Here is a 14,386-nt window from a genome sequence, read left to right as displayed (position 1 = left end):
ACACTAAAATCATTTTAATGCAATCATTATAGAAAAGTCACAAAACAAAGCTTTATCCATATTCTGCATCAGAGAATTCACACTCGAAAAAAATAATAAGAACGAAACAAGGAAAAGGAGTATAATTAGGACACAAAAAAATGAGCAAGAAGCTGAGAAAAGTGTTTAGAAATGCCTTTCCTGTCAACCTTATGTAAAACAGCACCACCCCTTACCCACAGCATCTAAACCCTTCTCTGTTTTATTGTCCTTCATGGTATTACTCCACCTGACATTTGTAATTTTTTAGCTAATTTATTTATAGTATCAGTTCCGTTCAGTTCAGTCGCTCATTCGTCTCCAACTCTTTGCGATCCCATGGACTGCAGCACACCAGGCTTCCCTGTCCATCACCAACTCCTGGAGCTTGCTCAAACTCATGTCTATTGAGTCCGTGATGCCATCCAACCATCTCATCTTCTGTTGTTCCCTTCTCCTCCTGTCTTCAATCTTGCCCAGCATCACAGTCTTTTCCAGTGAGTTCTTTCCATCAGGTAGCCAAAGTACTGGAGTTTCAGCTTCAGCATCAGTCCTTCCAATGAATATTCAGGACTGATTTCCTTTAGGATGGACTGGTTGGATCTCCTTGCAGTCCAAGGGACTCTCAAGAGTCTTCTCCAACACCACAGTTCAATTCTTTGGCGCTAAGCTTACTTTATAGTCCAACTCTCACAACCATACATGACTACTGGAAAAACCATAGCTTTATTTATAGTATGCTGTCCCCTTAAGAAGGCAAGCTCCATAAGGGCAAGATTTCATGCCTATTTTGTTCATTGACTGTACCTCCTAGGTCAGAATCTGACAGAGTGTGCATTCAACAAATATGTGTGTGGAAGGAATAGGGACCATTAGCTGAGTAACCTGAGTTGGCCTTCACAAGACTGAAAATTGACAGTTCCCAGAGAGGTGTTAGGGAAAAACAGGAAAAGCTTCCTCTTGACAACCACCACTTTCTCAGTTTCAGAGGTTCAAAAGTAGGTAATGGTACAAAAAGGGAAATGACATGTCAGGAAAGATGCTTGATTGTACTCATGATAAAACAACTAAAATAACCATGAGGCAGTATTTTTTTCCTATCAGATTAGCACTCAGTGTTGCTGGGCAGGGGGCAGTGGGCGGGTGGTGCAGATAGGAGAAGCAGGAACACTGGACACTGCTATAAAGGGAGATTGGTGCAACTTTTATGGCAAAAAATTGCTTTCATCTAATAATTCTATTCTTAAGACTTTATCCTACAGATATACTTGCACATGTGTGCACTGTTGGAAACAGGGAAACATCTTAAAAAACCTAAATGTCCACTAGGAGGGAACTGGCTGTATGATACGACATATAAGCAAGGGAACACCATATGGTCTTTAAAAAAAAATAAGGTAGCCCAATATATTCCACCTCTCCAGAAGCTCACAGCTGGCAACTGCCAAACACATTTTTGAATTTGCAGACTGCCCTATAGTAGTTTTAACTAGGCAACACTGTTTTTACTCAAGTAGCAAAGCTTTTATAACTGTGAAACTACCTGGTGATGCAGTGATAAAGAATTCGCATGCCAGTGCAGAAGACACAGGAGACGCGGGTTTCATCCCTGGGTCAGAAAGATCCCCTGGAGTAGGAAATGGCAACCCACTCCAGTATTCTTGCCTGAGAAATCCCATGGACAGAGGAGCCTGGCAGGCTACAGTCCATGGGGTCGCAAAGAGTCAGGGCATGACTGAGTACGCTCACAGCAGAGCCAGAGGCATCTCAGAAAACTAACACAAATCAACTGCAGATGGTGGACATGAACTCAACTTCATTTCCAGTAATTTTAAATTTAGTGTGTTTTATTCATTCCAGATCCATTCCAAGATACATTTCCATGAAGGCTTCTTCCTGGGCCTCTTGTGCATACTGCATGACCAGCACCCCCCAGAGCCTTAGTCTCAGGAGGCAGTAAAGGAACTAGTCATCCTACCCACAATGGACTTTTGCAGTGAGTCAGGAAAAGTGGTGTCTAAGGATGTAGGGATTGATCATGAAATCTTATGAAGCCCACCAGCTAAATGTGAAAAATGATGCCCACACCATCCACTCAGCTGTTTGAGTCAGAAACCTAAGGGTCATACCAGATTGTTCTTTCTTCATCAACAAAACCTATTAAACTGATAATAAAACAGATACTACATTTGATCTTAGCCAAAGGGACAATAAGCAAGAAACCGGCAACCGGAGACATATGGAATTTGTGGGAACATTAAAAAGTGATTCAGAATGACTAAATATCCCAGACAAGCAGAGAAATACCTCATATGATCCCCCACTGAATGCCTATTTCAAAGAGAACCAAGGATCTTACAAATTATTCTGCTCATACATAGCCCCTGCTCCAGACTCATTTTGCTTCCTGCCTATATGGGCACAGATAGATTTAAGAGACTGTGCCTATGACTCCAGTCTGGGTCGGGGAAGGAGGGGATTACCTCTAGCTATTGGGTGTCTCTACTTGTAGCTCCATCACCACTCCTACTGCTATCTTCATAACCTCATAAAGTAAAAACAAAACATGTCAACTTAAAATAAATAAATAAAAGCAAAAAGAAATCTTGTCTACTCTAGTTTCAAAATAAATCTCCACTCCCTTCCTCCATCTCCATTACCTACATACAAGATGCCAGGGCTCCCTAATTATTCTCTTTCTTTTCATTCACTCTCCCACTGCTTTGTACCCCAAATTTCTTTGACTTTTACTCAAGAATCCACTAGTAACACAAGAGCAATAATAAAATACAGACTAAGTACAATGGTTTAAAAAAACAGAGAGAGAGGGTAATCAGCTCTGCCTAAGGAGCTCAGGGAAGGTTTCACAGAGCAGAAGATCCTTTGATCATTTCTTGAAGGACAAACAGCAATTTTCCACATGGATGACGTGCGTAGGGGAGAGCACTTGGGCAGAAGGAATAGCATGTTCAAAGGCACTGGGGCGTGAATCAGCAGACTGTTTAGTAAATCACAAGTATTTCAGGATGCGAGGAGAGCTGAAAGGATGTAGGAGGCAGGTAAGGAAGGTAAGCAAATTTCACCCACGGTGAGCCTAGTCCTGAAGGGCCATTTTAAGGAATCTGAGCTCCTTCATGGAGCCCAGTGGTTTTCAATGCTTTGGGGTCATAAATCTTTAAAGTCTAGTGAAACCATGAACCATATTCTCCAGAAAAAGAGGGACAAAAAGCACATTCACCAAAATAATGTATACAGTGTCCACAAACACTCTGAAGCCCAGAAACAGCTTAGTTTAGGCTTAAAATCCTGGTATAGGCAATGTACCCATTTTCAGTTTTTTTTTTTTTTTTAATGGTTGGAAGTATATATAACAATGGGCTTCCCAGGTGGTGCTAATGGTAAAGAACCCATCTGTCAATGCAGGAGACATAAGAGGCACAGATTCAATCCCTGGGTCAGAAAGATCCCCTGGAGAAGGAAATGGCAACCCACTCCAGTATACTTGCTTGGAAAATCCCATGGACAGAGAAGCCTGGTGGGCTACAGTCCATAGGGTTGCAAAGAGTCAAACATGACTGAGGTAACTTAGCACAGCACGGCACATATACAACAATCAGGAGAGTAACATTATCCAATTTATGTTTTAGAACAATAGCCAGTTCTCTTGTGAACAGATTATGAGCAAGTGAGATAAATGGTGGAGATGCAATAAGACACAATGACAACCATGTGGTTAGGAGATGATGAGAGAAATAGCCAAGAAATTTTTGGAAAGATGAGTGATTCAAGCTATCAAATATTTAAATGCATTACAACAGTCAAGATAATATGATGACCAAAAAAGAGGTAGAGAAATCAATGAAAAATATAGAAAATCTAAAATCAGAATTTTGTATTTTTTTCAAGGTAAAACTTGAAAAGGATAGATTATTCAGTAAATCGTTGTCAGGACAAGCGGAAAATTATCTGGAAAAGATATAAACTTAAATCCCCACATTGCTACACAACAAAATAAATTCCAGATGGATAATGATCTAAATATGAAATAAAGAAACCAAAAAAGTACTGGAAGAAAATGTAAGAAAAGTGTATATAATCCTGAGGTGGGGAAGTCCTTTCTAAACACAACAGAAAGTCCTTTCTAAACACAAAGGCAGAAACCTTAAAAGGAAAACAGGCAAAGATTCAACTACATGCACAAAATTTTCTCATGTAAAAACTTACCAAGGGAAAAAAGTCAAAAGATGACTAATAAAATGGGGAAAATATTTACATTATAGAAGACTCATAGCCAAATGAATATTATTTGTGCTATATAAAGAATTTCAATAAAATTAATTGAAAACTAAGCATCCCAAAAGAAAGAAAAGCAAAGATACTAATGGGCAATTTATAAAGGAAAAAATGTCTAACTTCATTAGTATTTTAAGAAATGCAATAAAACCACAGTGAGGTACCATTTCCCTCATATCAGATTGGCAAGGTTTTTATTTAAAACAATACTATTTAAGATACTGGAAAATATGCCTTCTTATGCACCACTGGTAGGAAAATAAATAGAAGGGGGAAAAAACCTTCTGGATGGCAATTTGACAAAAAAAATCAAACTTTTATAAGCAAATACACTATTTAGTCTACCAGCTCTACTTCTAGAAATATATCCTAAGAAAATATTTTGTTTTAGCTACAAGGAAATACATACCAATTTTTACTGTAGCAAATAATTTAGATTTGATTGGATAGGTGAATGTCATCTAATCATTAAAAACTAACTATAAAAAAAGTATGCTGTAGAAAAACATTTAGAGGAGCAAACTGATGTGCACACCAGTTTGTTAAATGGAAAAATAAAAACAAAAGCAGGTTATAAAACTGTATTATCACATAGAGGCCTAGCACACCCCCGCTACCACTCCGTGCTACCATCCATAAACAAGAGAATACAGGTTGGTTGAGATATTAATTTGAAGTACATTGATACAACAGATGGTAGCTAATAGCAGCAGCAGTCATGGCTGACGTAACAATAGAAACAAAACACAATCTTGAGCAAATGACAGCCTTGCCTCACAGTTAACATGTCAGTCACAGAATTAAGGTTTCTAGAATTCCTTCGCCGGTCTGCTGTAATTCCGCTGGTGTAGCACAACTGGGCCTTATGTTACGTCTCCTCATACTGGTCGCTTCATCCTTATCCTGCCCTTCTCCCTGCCGAATTTTGGCCCAGAAATTTCAAAAGCAAGAATACAGAGAGGAAAACTACACGCAGCTGGACATGGAAACTATGAAGGGACAGATAGAGGGGTCGCTGTGCATTCCCCGGAGGCCTCAGCGACTTCTCTAGTAGTGGTGCTGATGGACACGAGTTGGAAAGCACTGCCCTAGACTGATGGGCCGACAGCTCTGCAGTGGTGCTCCCGGTATAGCTTAACACAAGAGTCTTTAGATACCATCCTGTGACCTCCGGCTCATGAACACATGCTGATTTCTAAATATCCCAGCTTGTATGGATCAAGGCAAGTATCATGTTTTCATCCATTTCCAATACGTTTTTACTTCAAAAGGGCCACATGGGGCCTCTGAAAATTTACAAATATCATATAGGTCAGTTTAACCACGTATTAAAACCATATCATACACTTCAGAACAGCATCTCAACCAACCTATACTTCATTTTGATATATGCTAGCGTGAAAGTTACAACTAGTAATATATAAGCCTAATTTGCAATGAAGAAAAAACATGTTTCTCTTCAGTTCACATGTGCAAACTTATCTTTATGATTGCTAGTTCCTTTGCTTCTGACTCCCTTCCTATCAAATATGTAGACAACAGGTTCCTCAGAGGACCTTATTCAGTACTGAAAGCAGTTGAATGTAAGGCAGAAAAAAGGAGTAGCTTTTGAAACTGGGGAAAAAAGAAAGAAAGAAAACTAACACTCACATAAATGAGTGGATGTTTAACAAAGGAAGTTATCTCAAAGGTCAGCGATTGGCAGAGGAGATATGCTATTTACCAATGGCGGGGAAGGCAAAAATCCCAAAGACACAAAAAACTGACTCTAAATATTTGCCACTCAGTTTTATATAAGACCAGGGTGCATTAGCAGGGGAGAGATGTGTACACAGTGAGGACACCAAGTTACAGGGTCCAGTTCCTGAAGTAGAAGTGAGCAGTTACTCTCACCAGTCCTGATCAGTTTCAGCAGAATTATTATTACCACTACCTTAGAGTGGTAATCTCGGAGAATATCTGTTTTACTATCAGTGGTTCTTTAGCTCCTCATACTTTTTAAAATTCATTTTATTTATAGTTTATTCTGGCTCAGTTATCTCAGTTGATTTATCTCATAATTGTGCTTATTATCATTTGCTTGTAATCTCACTCCTAAAACTTGCTTGAACCTATTTTGTTGACATTTACAGTCATTCCACATAGCAGAAAATAATAAACTATGTTGAGAGAAAATGCAATTATTATTCAATCTGGACAGTTTGCATTAATGAAAAAGGCATCTTCCTCATAAACTAAATGTTATGTGAGCTTCTTTATATTTGAAAATTCCAGGAGTGATTATTTAAAAGCAAAATCATCCATTTACCAGAGTAACTCAGAACAAACCCGTGGTGTTATAAGACCTGCCAGTATTTCTTGGAACAGAATGTTATTAGCTCATAAATTTAAGGCAGGCACACAGATGCCTGCCCCACACATAACATAAAACATTTTGCTTGAAAAAAACCCTCGGTCATATTTTGACCATAAACACTACATACTTGATAATCACACCAGTGGGATGTTTAGGTTGTAAAGGGTTTTCCATTTCTCACACATTTAGCTAAAAAGATGTACTGTTTCATTCTGAAGACCTCACTTGGTTTCCCCCACACTACATCCACAAACCCACGCTTCGCTCCTGAAATTTCTTTTCTGACTTACCTTGGGCATACAAATCTGGAACGGGAGCAATGCTGCAAGTAGAGCCAGCATCAGAACGTGGCCAAGGGAAATGAAATCTCAGTTCCTACCAACAATACAAGTCTCTGACATTTGATAGCAGGGGGAAAAAAAGAGAGCTAACATCCCATCTAATCTCAGTGCTTTCGTAGCAGATATTTTAATGAAAACAATTCAAGCTCCTGACGCAACACAGAGTAGACTTTGTATAATGTTCAGTGTATAATGCCTCCAAAAGGTATCTGATATTTATTTATGAGCCCAATATATTAAGCCTGAAATGAAAAAGCTTCTAGAATTTCCAAAAGCCTACATAAAATTGCCTGAATAGGCATGAGTAAATAAGTAGGGAAAAAAATTTGTAATCCTACTTAGTTTTTTTTGGTTCTTATCTGCCCTCCCCTCCCCACCCTCACACAGTGGATCATGAAAACATGACTTTAAAGATTTTTAACACAGACATTAATTTAACATTAAATTAAACATAAATTAAACATTTAACAATCATTAATTTGATTGTTAAAATCCCCCTGAAGCCCATTTTTAAAGATTACCTGAAAAATCTTAGTAGATTTTTGTAAAATGTCCCAGGTTCAAAGAAGCAGAGGGTCAGGGCAAAGACCCTTTGAGATTATGAGCTGGCAAGTGAGGAGGCTTCAGGAAGTGTTCTGAAGGAAACAAATCCCTCACAAATGGAGCTGAAAAGCAAGAAGTCATTATTCTCCCTAATCATAACAAAAGAAACTAAAGCAAGTTCCTGTTTAAATGGAAATAAACCATCACCAGCTCACATAATCATTATTTTATTAAGTCACCTTTCATGAGAAAGAGAGACACATGAAACATAAACAAGCTGGCTCAGAGACTTATTTTTAGAAACATCTGTCAGGATATGATCGGTGAGATTTAACCTAAAATTCAGGCTCATATTTATGAAAAGGATTCTCATGTTGTGATTCATATTCAGATGCTAACATTTGAATATATTCTATCATTTTCCAATTATTTCAAAAGTGGTTTTGCTCCAATTTAAGTTCTAATCCCAAGTTAATTATAATATATAACTATTTAAGTAACCTATCCCCAACCTATTTTGGACAAACTGAAATCATAACAAAATGAAGAATGTGGGTTATTTCACCTGAGGAGAGAGGGGGCAGGGAGATTGAGTTATTTAAAATGGTAGTTTTAATATGCACCATTTCTTTGTAGAGCAGTTAGATGAGAACACCAAGTTAGGGACTGAAAAATCTATCTATAATTTACTTTATACCAGAATAAATTTGGGGGGAATCACAAATTCAACTCAATCAAATGTTAATAGCATTAGTATGCTTTCTGTATCTTTCACAATACAAACTTACAAGGTTCACTGACCTGGTCAAATTGAGCTGGATAAAGGTAATTGGTCATATAAATGGTGATATCTATTTTTATGTTGGAGAAAATAAGACACCATTGACTTGACCACAAATATATAAATGCTGTCCTTATATCTTTATATGGATTTATTGAAATAAGACATTCACCCAGTAATCAACCCTAAGTTTCTTGTGAGGGTACCAGACCATTACTAGCACCAACCTATAAATGAAAAAGTGAATGTAGATTATAGAAACAAGCTGTCCAATATAAAGGATGAGGTTAAGAACAGGACTTGGAAGCACTGGCATATATACACTACCATGTTTGAAAATAGCTGTCCAGTGGGAAGCTGCTTGGAGAAGGCGATGGCACCCCACTCCAGTACTCTTGCCTGGAAAATCCCATGGATGGAGGACCTGGTGGGCTGCCGTCTATGGGGTCACACAGAGTCGGACACGACTGAAGTGACTTAGCAGCAGCAGCAGGGAAGCTGCTGCATACCACATGGAGCTCAGCTTGGTGCTCTATGATGACCTAGAAGAATGGGATGGGGGTTTTGAGGGAGGTCCAAGAGGGGATATATGTATACTTACAATTGATTCACGCTGTTGTACAGCAGAAACTAACAATATCGTAAAGCAATTATCCTCCAATTAAAAATTTTTAAATGGAACTTAGAATTGTTAAAGTATTGAAAATAGTGCTCTGCATTCAGTAAACACTGAACACATGTTCCTGGAATCAATGAATGAACTGACACTCCACAGCTCAGTGAATCATCAGGCATTCCAAACATCCTGTGGTGCTTGCTAAGACCTTTAGATGTTCATATAAGATGAAAATTCCAGGAGGCACATATTTTTGCCCCTACCTGTCTTTGGTCTCTGCTCAGTTCAGTTCAGTTCACCTCAGTCACTCAGTTGTGTCTGACTCTTTGTGACCCCATGGACTGCAGCACACCAGGCTTCCATGCGCATCACCAATGCCTGGAGCTTACTCAAACTCATGTCCATTGAGTTGGTGATGCTATCCAACCATCTTATCCTCTGTTATGCCCTTCTCCTCCCACCTTCAATCTTTCCCAGCATCAGGGTCTTTTCAAGTGAGTCAATTCTTCACATCAGATGGCCAAAGTATTGGAGTTTCAGCTTCATCATCAGTCCTTCCAATGAATATTCAGGACCGATTTCCTTTAGGATGGACTAGTTGGATCTCCTTGCTGTCCAAGGGACTCTCAAGAGTCTTCTCCAACACCACAATTCAAAAGCATCAATTCTTTGGCACTCAGCTTTCTTTATAGTCCAACTCATACATCCATACATGACTACTGGAAAAACCAAAGCTTTGACTAGATGGACTTTTGTTGGAAAAGTAAGGTCTCTGCTTTTTAGTATGCTGTCTAGGTCGGTCATAACTTTTCTTCCAAGGAGCAAGTGTCTTTTAATTTCATGGCTGCAGTCACTGTCTGCAGTGATTTTGGAGCCCCCCAAAATAAAGCCTCTCACTGTTTCCATTGTTTCACCATATATTTGCCATGAAGTGATGGGACCAGATGCCATGATCTTAGTTTTCTGAATGTTGAGTTTTAAGCCAACTTTTTCACTCTCCTCTTTCACTTTCACCAAGAGGCTCTTTAGTTCTGACAAAACGTGGTCCACTGGAGAAGGAAATGGCAAACCACTTCAGTATTCTTGCCTTGAGAACCCCATGAACAGTATGAAAAGGTCTCTCTGCTAACTCTAGCATAACCCAAGGTTGCTCCAAGAGAGTTCACAGTGTAAGGGATGCATAGTAGGAGCTATCTAAGTTCTAAACATAGTCTGCCCAGCTCTCCCAATAACTGTGGGCATTAAGGAAGTCATAGGACTTGCCTTTGTTTCCCTACCCCCAGAAGGATTAAAGACTGAATTTGACCCATAGTTTGTTGATGTTAAAGAGAGGGAAGCTGGACTGACTCCACTTTCAGCTCAGTCATGTTCAACAGCATGACTGGTAACAGAAGCTCTACTGACCAGGATGTGTCTTGCTAGGCTTGCTGCAAAATAAATGCTATTTACATAAATGTGAAATAAAATTGGAACTAGTATTATTAAATACATGGTGACAATAATAAAGAACTCTTCTTACCACTTTCAACAGCCCAGGAAAAGTGTCTACATAGTTTTTCTCATTAATACAGAAAGAGTCTAAATAGTTTCATGGGAAGGTTTAAATAACAGCAAAAACACAATCATCTTTCATCTGTCTCATTCCTCCTCTTGGAAAAGATTAATAAACAGTTCAGCGAGAAATAGTAAGAACAGATCCTCAGGACTTGGACATTCTATCATGGAGAATACTCAGCCCTTGGAATTTAAGTATCTGAGGAAAAAGGTCACTTGCCCAAAGAACCAAGGGCAAAATCTGGAATTTTCTTTAACTAAATGTCATCATATTTCCCACTCGCTTTCAACATAATTAATCACATTGATTTATGTTTTCAATCACACTGGGAAAAAAAGGCTAGAACAGAGATCCTTATTTTCACTTCATTCTGGGTGTTCTTTGGAAGGAATGATGCTAAAGCTGAAACTCCAGTACTTTGGCCACCTCATGCAAAGAGTTGACTCATTGGAAAAGACTCTGATGCTGGGAGGGATTGGGGGCAGGAGGAGAAGGGGACGACAGAGGATGAGATGGCTGGATGGCATCACTGACTCGATGGACGTGAGTCTGAGTGAACTCCGGGAGTTGGTGATGGACAGGGAGGCCTGGTGTGCTGCGATTCATGGGGTCGCAAAGAGTCGGACACAACTGAGCGACTGAACTGAACTGAATTTGTTCAAAGAACAACAGAATCTATAGAACATGATGAGTATGTGGTCTCTGAATCCTAAACCTTATCTAAGGGTAAATTTAACTGGCCAGCCAGCTTTCTTAGGCAACAGTCAGCCATATGTCTGTACACTGTCAGAGAGCAATGAATATCTTATCTTCATTCACTGACTTCATAAACATTTCACCAATCAAATGAAAGATCCCAGGAATAAAGAACAAGATACAGACCCTGCCCCGGAAGAGCTTAAAATTTACTATGGAAGACATATTTACATGCCAAATTACTAGAAGATGAAGTAAAATGTAAAAACTGCCATCAAAAAATTTAAAAATAAAAATCCAACATCTGTGACATTTCAGAGGCCACAGCTATGATGAAAAAGTGAGAATATTTCCTAGTATTTAAAAAATCACTCCAAAAAAATTCCAGATAATTAAACAGACCTGAGAAAACAAAGCCTCATAACTCAGGGAAAAATTTAAAAACTGTTTAAAAGTAGCATCTTCATTTTTCCATCCAACTACACACATACTGCTAAGTCACTTCAGTCGTGTCCGACTCTGTGCAACCCCATAGACAGCAGCCCACCAGGCTCCCCTGTCCCTGGGATTCTCCAGGCAAGAATACTGGAGTGGGTTGCCATTTCCTTCTCCAACACACATACTAGAAAAACATAAAATGAGATCAGATTTCTCCAATTTCATCTAGTCTCTACGAGAAAGCTAATTTCAAAGGTACCAGTCAGTTTGAGATTAAAATGTGAAGTGAGCAAACTTCACATCATTATACATGTACACTGGTCAAATTACCATTAGGATTAAAAAATCACGTTTTATTTTTCAATGAACACTGTGAACATGCACAGTCAGAAGCTTCTTACCTTGCTGTTTAATTATCTACCTGATTGCAGTTCAGATCAGCTCTTTTTAATTCAATTTTGAGAAGACGATGCATCCATTTAAAAGCAGAGTCTGTTTAAGTAGAAAGCTCTCTGAATTCTCCTAGTCTAGAAAGAGATTGGCATGTTTGCTTGAGTATATCAAATTATTTAATTGCAAAACCGGGAATTATTCCATAGATGTGAATGGATATCTAATTTATGTCACAAAGGAGAGATTATACTCTTAGGAGAAGTTGTTTACTTACTCGTTCTCCTAACTAGATTTCCATGCACATGAGAATTTCAAGGCAGGAAACTATTGCCAACAATGTTCCACCAGAGACAACCAAAAAAAGATCATAAATGTCTCGTTAGCTCTAAATAATGATAAAATGGAGATCTTTGGGCAGATGATTACAGCTGGTCTAGCCTCAAGAGCTTTAATTTATATTAATCCAAGTAAATTACATTATACGGATTTAAATTTATGCATTAAAACAGTTTTGTTGCATGCTTTGTCACAAAATAGGAAAAGTCAAGGAAAAGGATCAGCTCCTTCCTTTTTCCCAATATTTTCCAATTATAAGGTCTATAGCTCCTCCCTCTCTGCATATGTCAACAAATGTACCACTTCCGCTCCCTTAAGTACATCACTCCCTGCAGTAACTTGTCTGAACTTGTTTGTAGTTCTTATTGGCAACTTCTAAGTTATCTTTTTGAGGAAATGATTTTCCAGGGCATCTCATGTGTTCTTCTATGTTCATACTGTCCCCCCTCCAACTTTATTTTTCTTCCTTGGCACCATAGAAGTCCACATACAAAAGTCTATAACTAGTGGTGGTTTATTTGTTTTCACTTGAATATATTCAAAAGCTATTTTTTTAGAAAAGGACTGAACTGGTAAATAGGAGATTTGGAGCCTGGTCATGGTGCAGCCTTGGGCCAGGTATATAACTCACTGGACCTGTCTTCTCTGGCACAATATGAAGAGGACCTTATTAGATGATCAATCTCAAAAGTTCTGACAACCCTGACACTTGAGGACTTTCCAGCTCTTGAACTTGGGACCTCACAGTTAAATGCCATTTGTTACATTAAAACTATGGTTGGCTCTTCTCCCAGGTGTTATAAATCCAGACAAGAACAAAGGGCATGTGCCTGAGAAGCGAGTGTGAACAAGAGAGAAACAGCTGAATGGCGGTGTGTGGGAACAGAGGGAAAAGGGGAAAGAGAGGGAGAGGGAGAGAAGGAGAAAGAGAATAATGTGGAAAGTGAAAGTGTTAGTCACTCAGTTGTGTCTGCAACCCCAAGGACTATAGCCTGTCAGGCTCCCCATCCATGGAATTCTTCAGGCAAGAATATTGGAGTGCGTAGCCATTCCCTTTTCCAGGGAATCTTCCCGACCCAGGGATCAAACCTGGGTCTCATGCATTGCAGGTAGATTCTTTAACATCTGAGCCACCATCAAGGAAGCCCTTAAAGTGAAAGTGTTAATCGCTTAAATATGTCCAACTCTTTGCAACCCCATGGACTGTAGCCCACCAGCCTCTTCTGTCAATGGAATTCTCCAAGTCAGAATACTGGAATGGGTATCCATTCCCTTCTCCGGGGGATCTTCCCAACCCAGGGACCAAACCTGGGTCTCCCACATTGCAGGCAGATTCTTTACCATCTGAACCACCAGGGAAGACCCAGAGAAAAAGGCAAAAGTCCAGAGATGTGGTGGGGGGTTGGGGTGGTAAGAGTGGGGAGCAGGATAAAGTGTTTAGAGAAAAAAAAAGAGACACTACAAAGATATACACAGTTAAAAAATTAAAGAAGAGATCCAAGTTATAGGATACAACTCTACAACTCTAATTACAGGGCAGAAAGTCTGAAAATACTCACACATATTTTTTACAAGGTGACAAATACCTACAGTTATTTGTTTCTCTCCAGAAAAGAAAAAAGCCGAACACTTGGATACTGAAATATTAACTTTAAATCTCTATAAATACTTGTGCTTCAGGAACAAAGTTATTTTCTACTCTGGGTTTACTAAACACTAGATGTTAACATTTGGAACAATTATATTATTTAAACATTTGCATGAGATACATAAAATAGGTAACTAGTGGAAAGCTGCTATTAACACAGGGAGCCAAACCCAGTGCTCTGTGATGAACTTGAGGAGTGGGATCGGGGTGGGGAGGTAGGAAGAAGACTCAAGAGAGAGGGAATATATATTAATATATACTTGTGACTGATTCGTGTCATCATATGAGAGAAACCAACACGACATTGTAAAGCAATTATCCTCCAATTAAAAATACATACATAAAATAATAAAAATAAAAATTAGCATGAGA

General features: G+C 38.9%; 1 protein-coding gene across 6 annotated transcripts in view; it reads right to left on the bottom strand.

Annotated features, from left to right (window-relative positions):
• Positions 1–14,386, bottom strand: part of PDE4D (phosphodiesterase 4D) — a 1,605,399-nt gene that overhangs the window by 1,527,948 nt on the left and 63,065 nt on the right. Inside the window, exon 1 of one of the 6 annotated variants that reach the window (XM_059878809.1) lies at positions 7,530–7,789. The exons of 4 other annotated variants lie outside the window; for them this stretch is intronic. The gene's annotated coding sequence lies outside the window, so the exon portion shown is untranslated. Of the gene's footprint in view, positions 1–6,957; positions 7,328–7,529; positions 7,790–14,386 lie in introns of those variants that run through there. One more of the 6 variants, XM_059878810.1, reaches the window with a different exon arrangement.

This window comes from Bos taurus, chromosome 20 (assembly GCF_002263795.3).
Source record: "Bos taurus isolate L1 Dominette 01449 registration number 42190680 breed Hereford chromosome 20, ARS-UCD2.0, whole genome shotgun sequence".
In the NCBI taxonomy this organism is placed as follows: Eukaryota; Metazoa; Chordata; class Mammalia; order Artiodactyla; family Bovidae; genus Bos; species Bos taurus.
The sequence above is the reverse complement of the archived record's forward strand: the minus strand, read 5'-3'. Positions and strand labels throughout refer to the sequence as shown.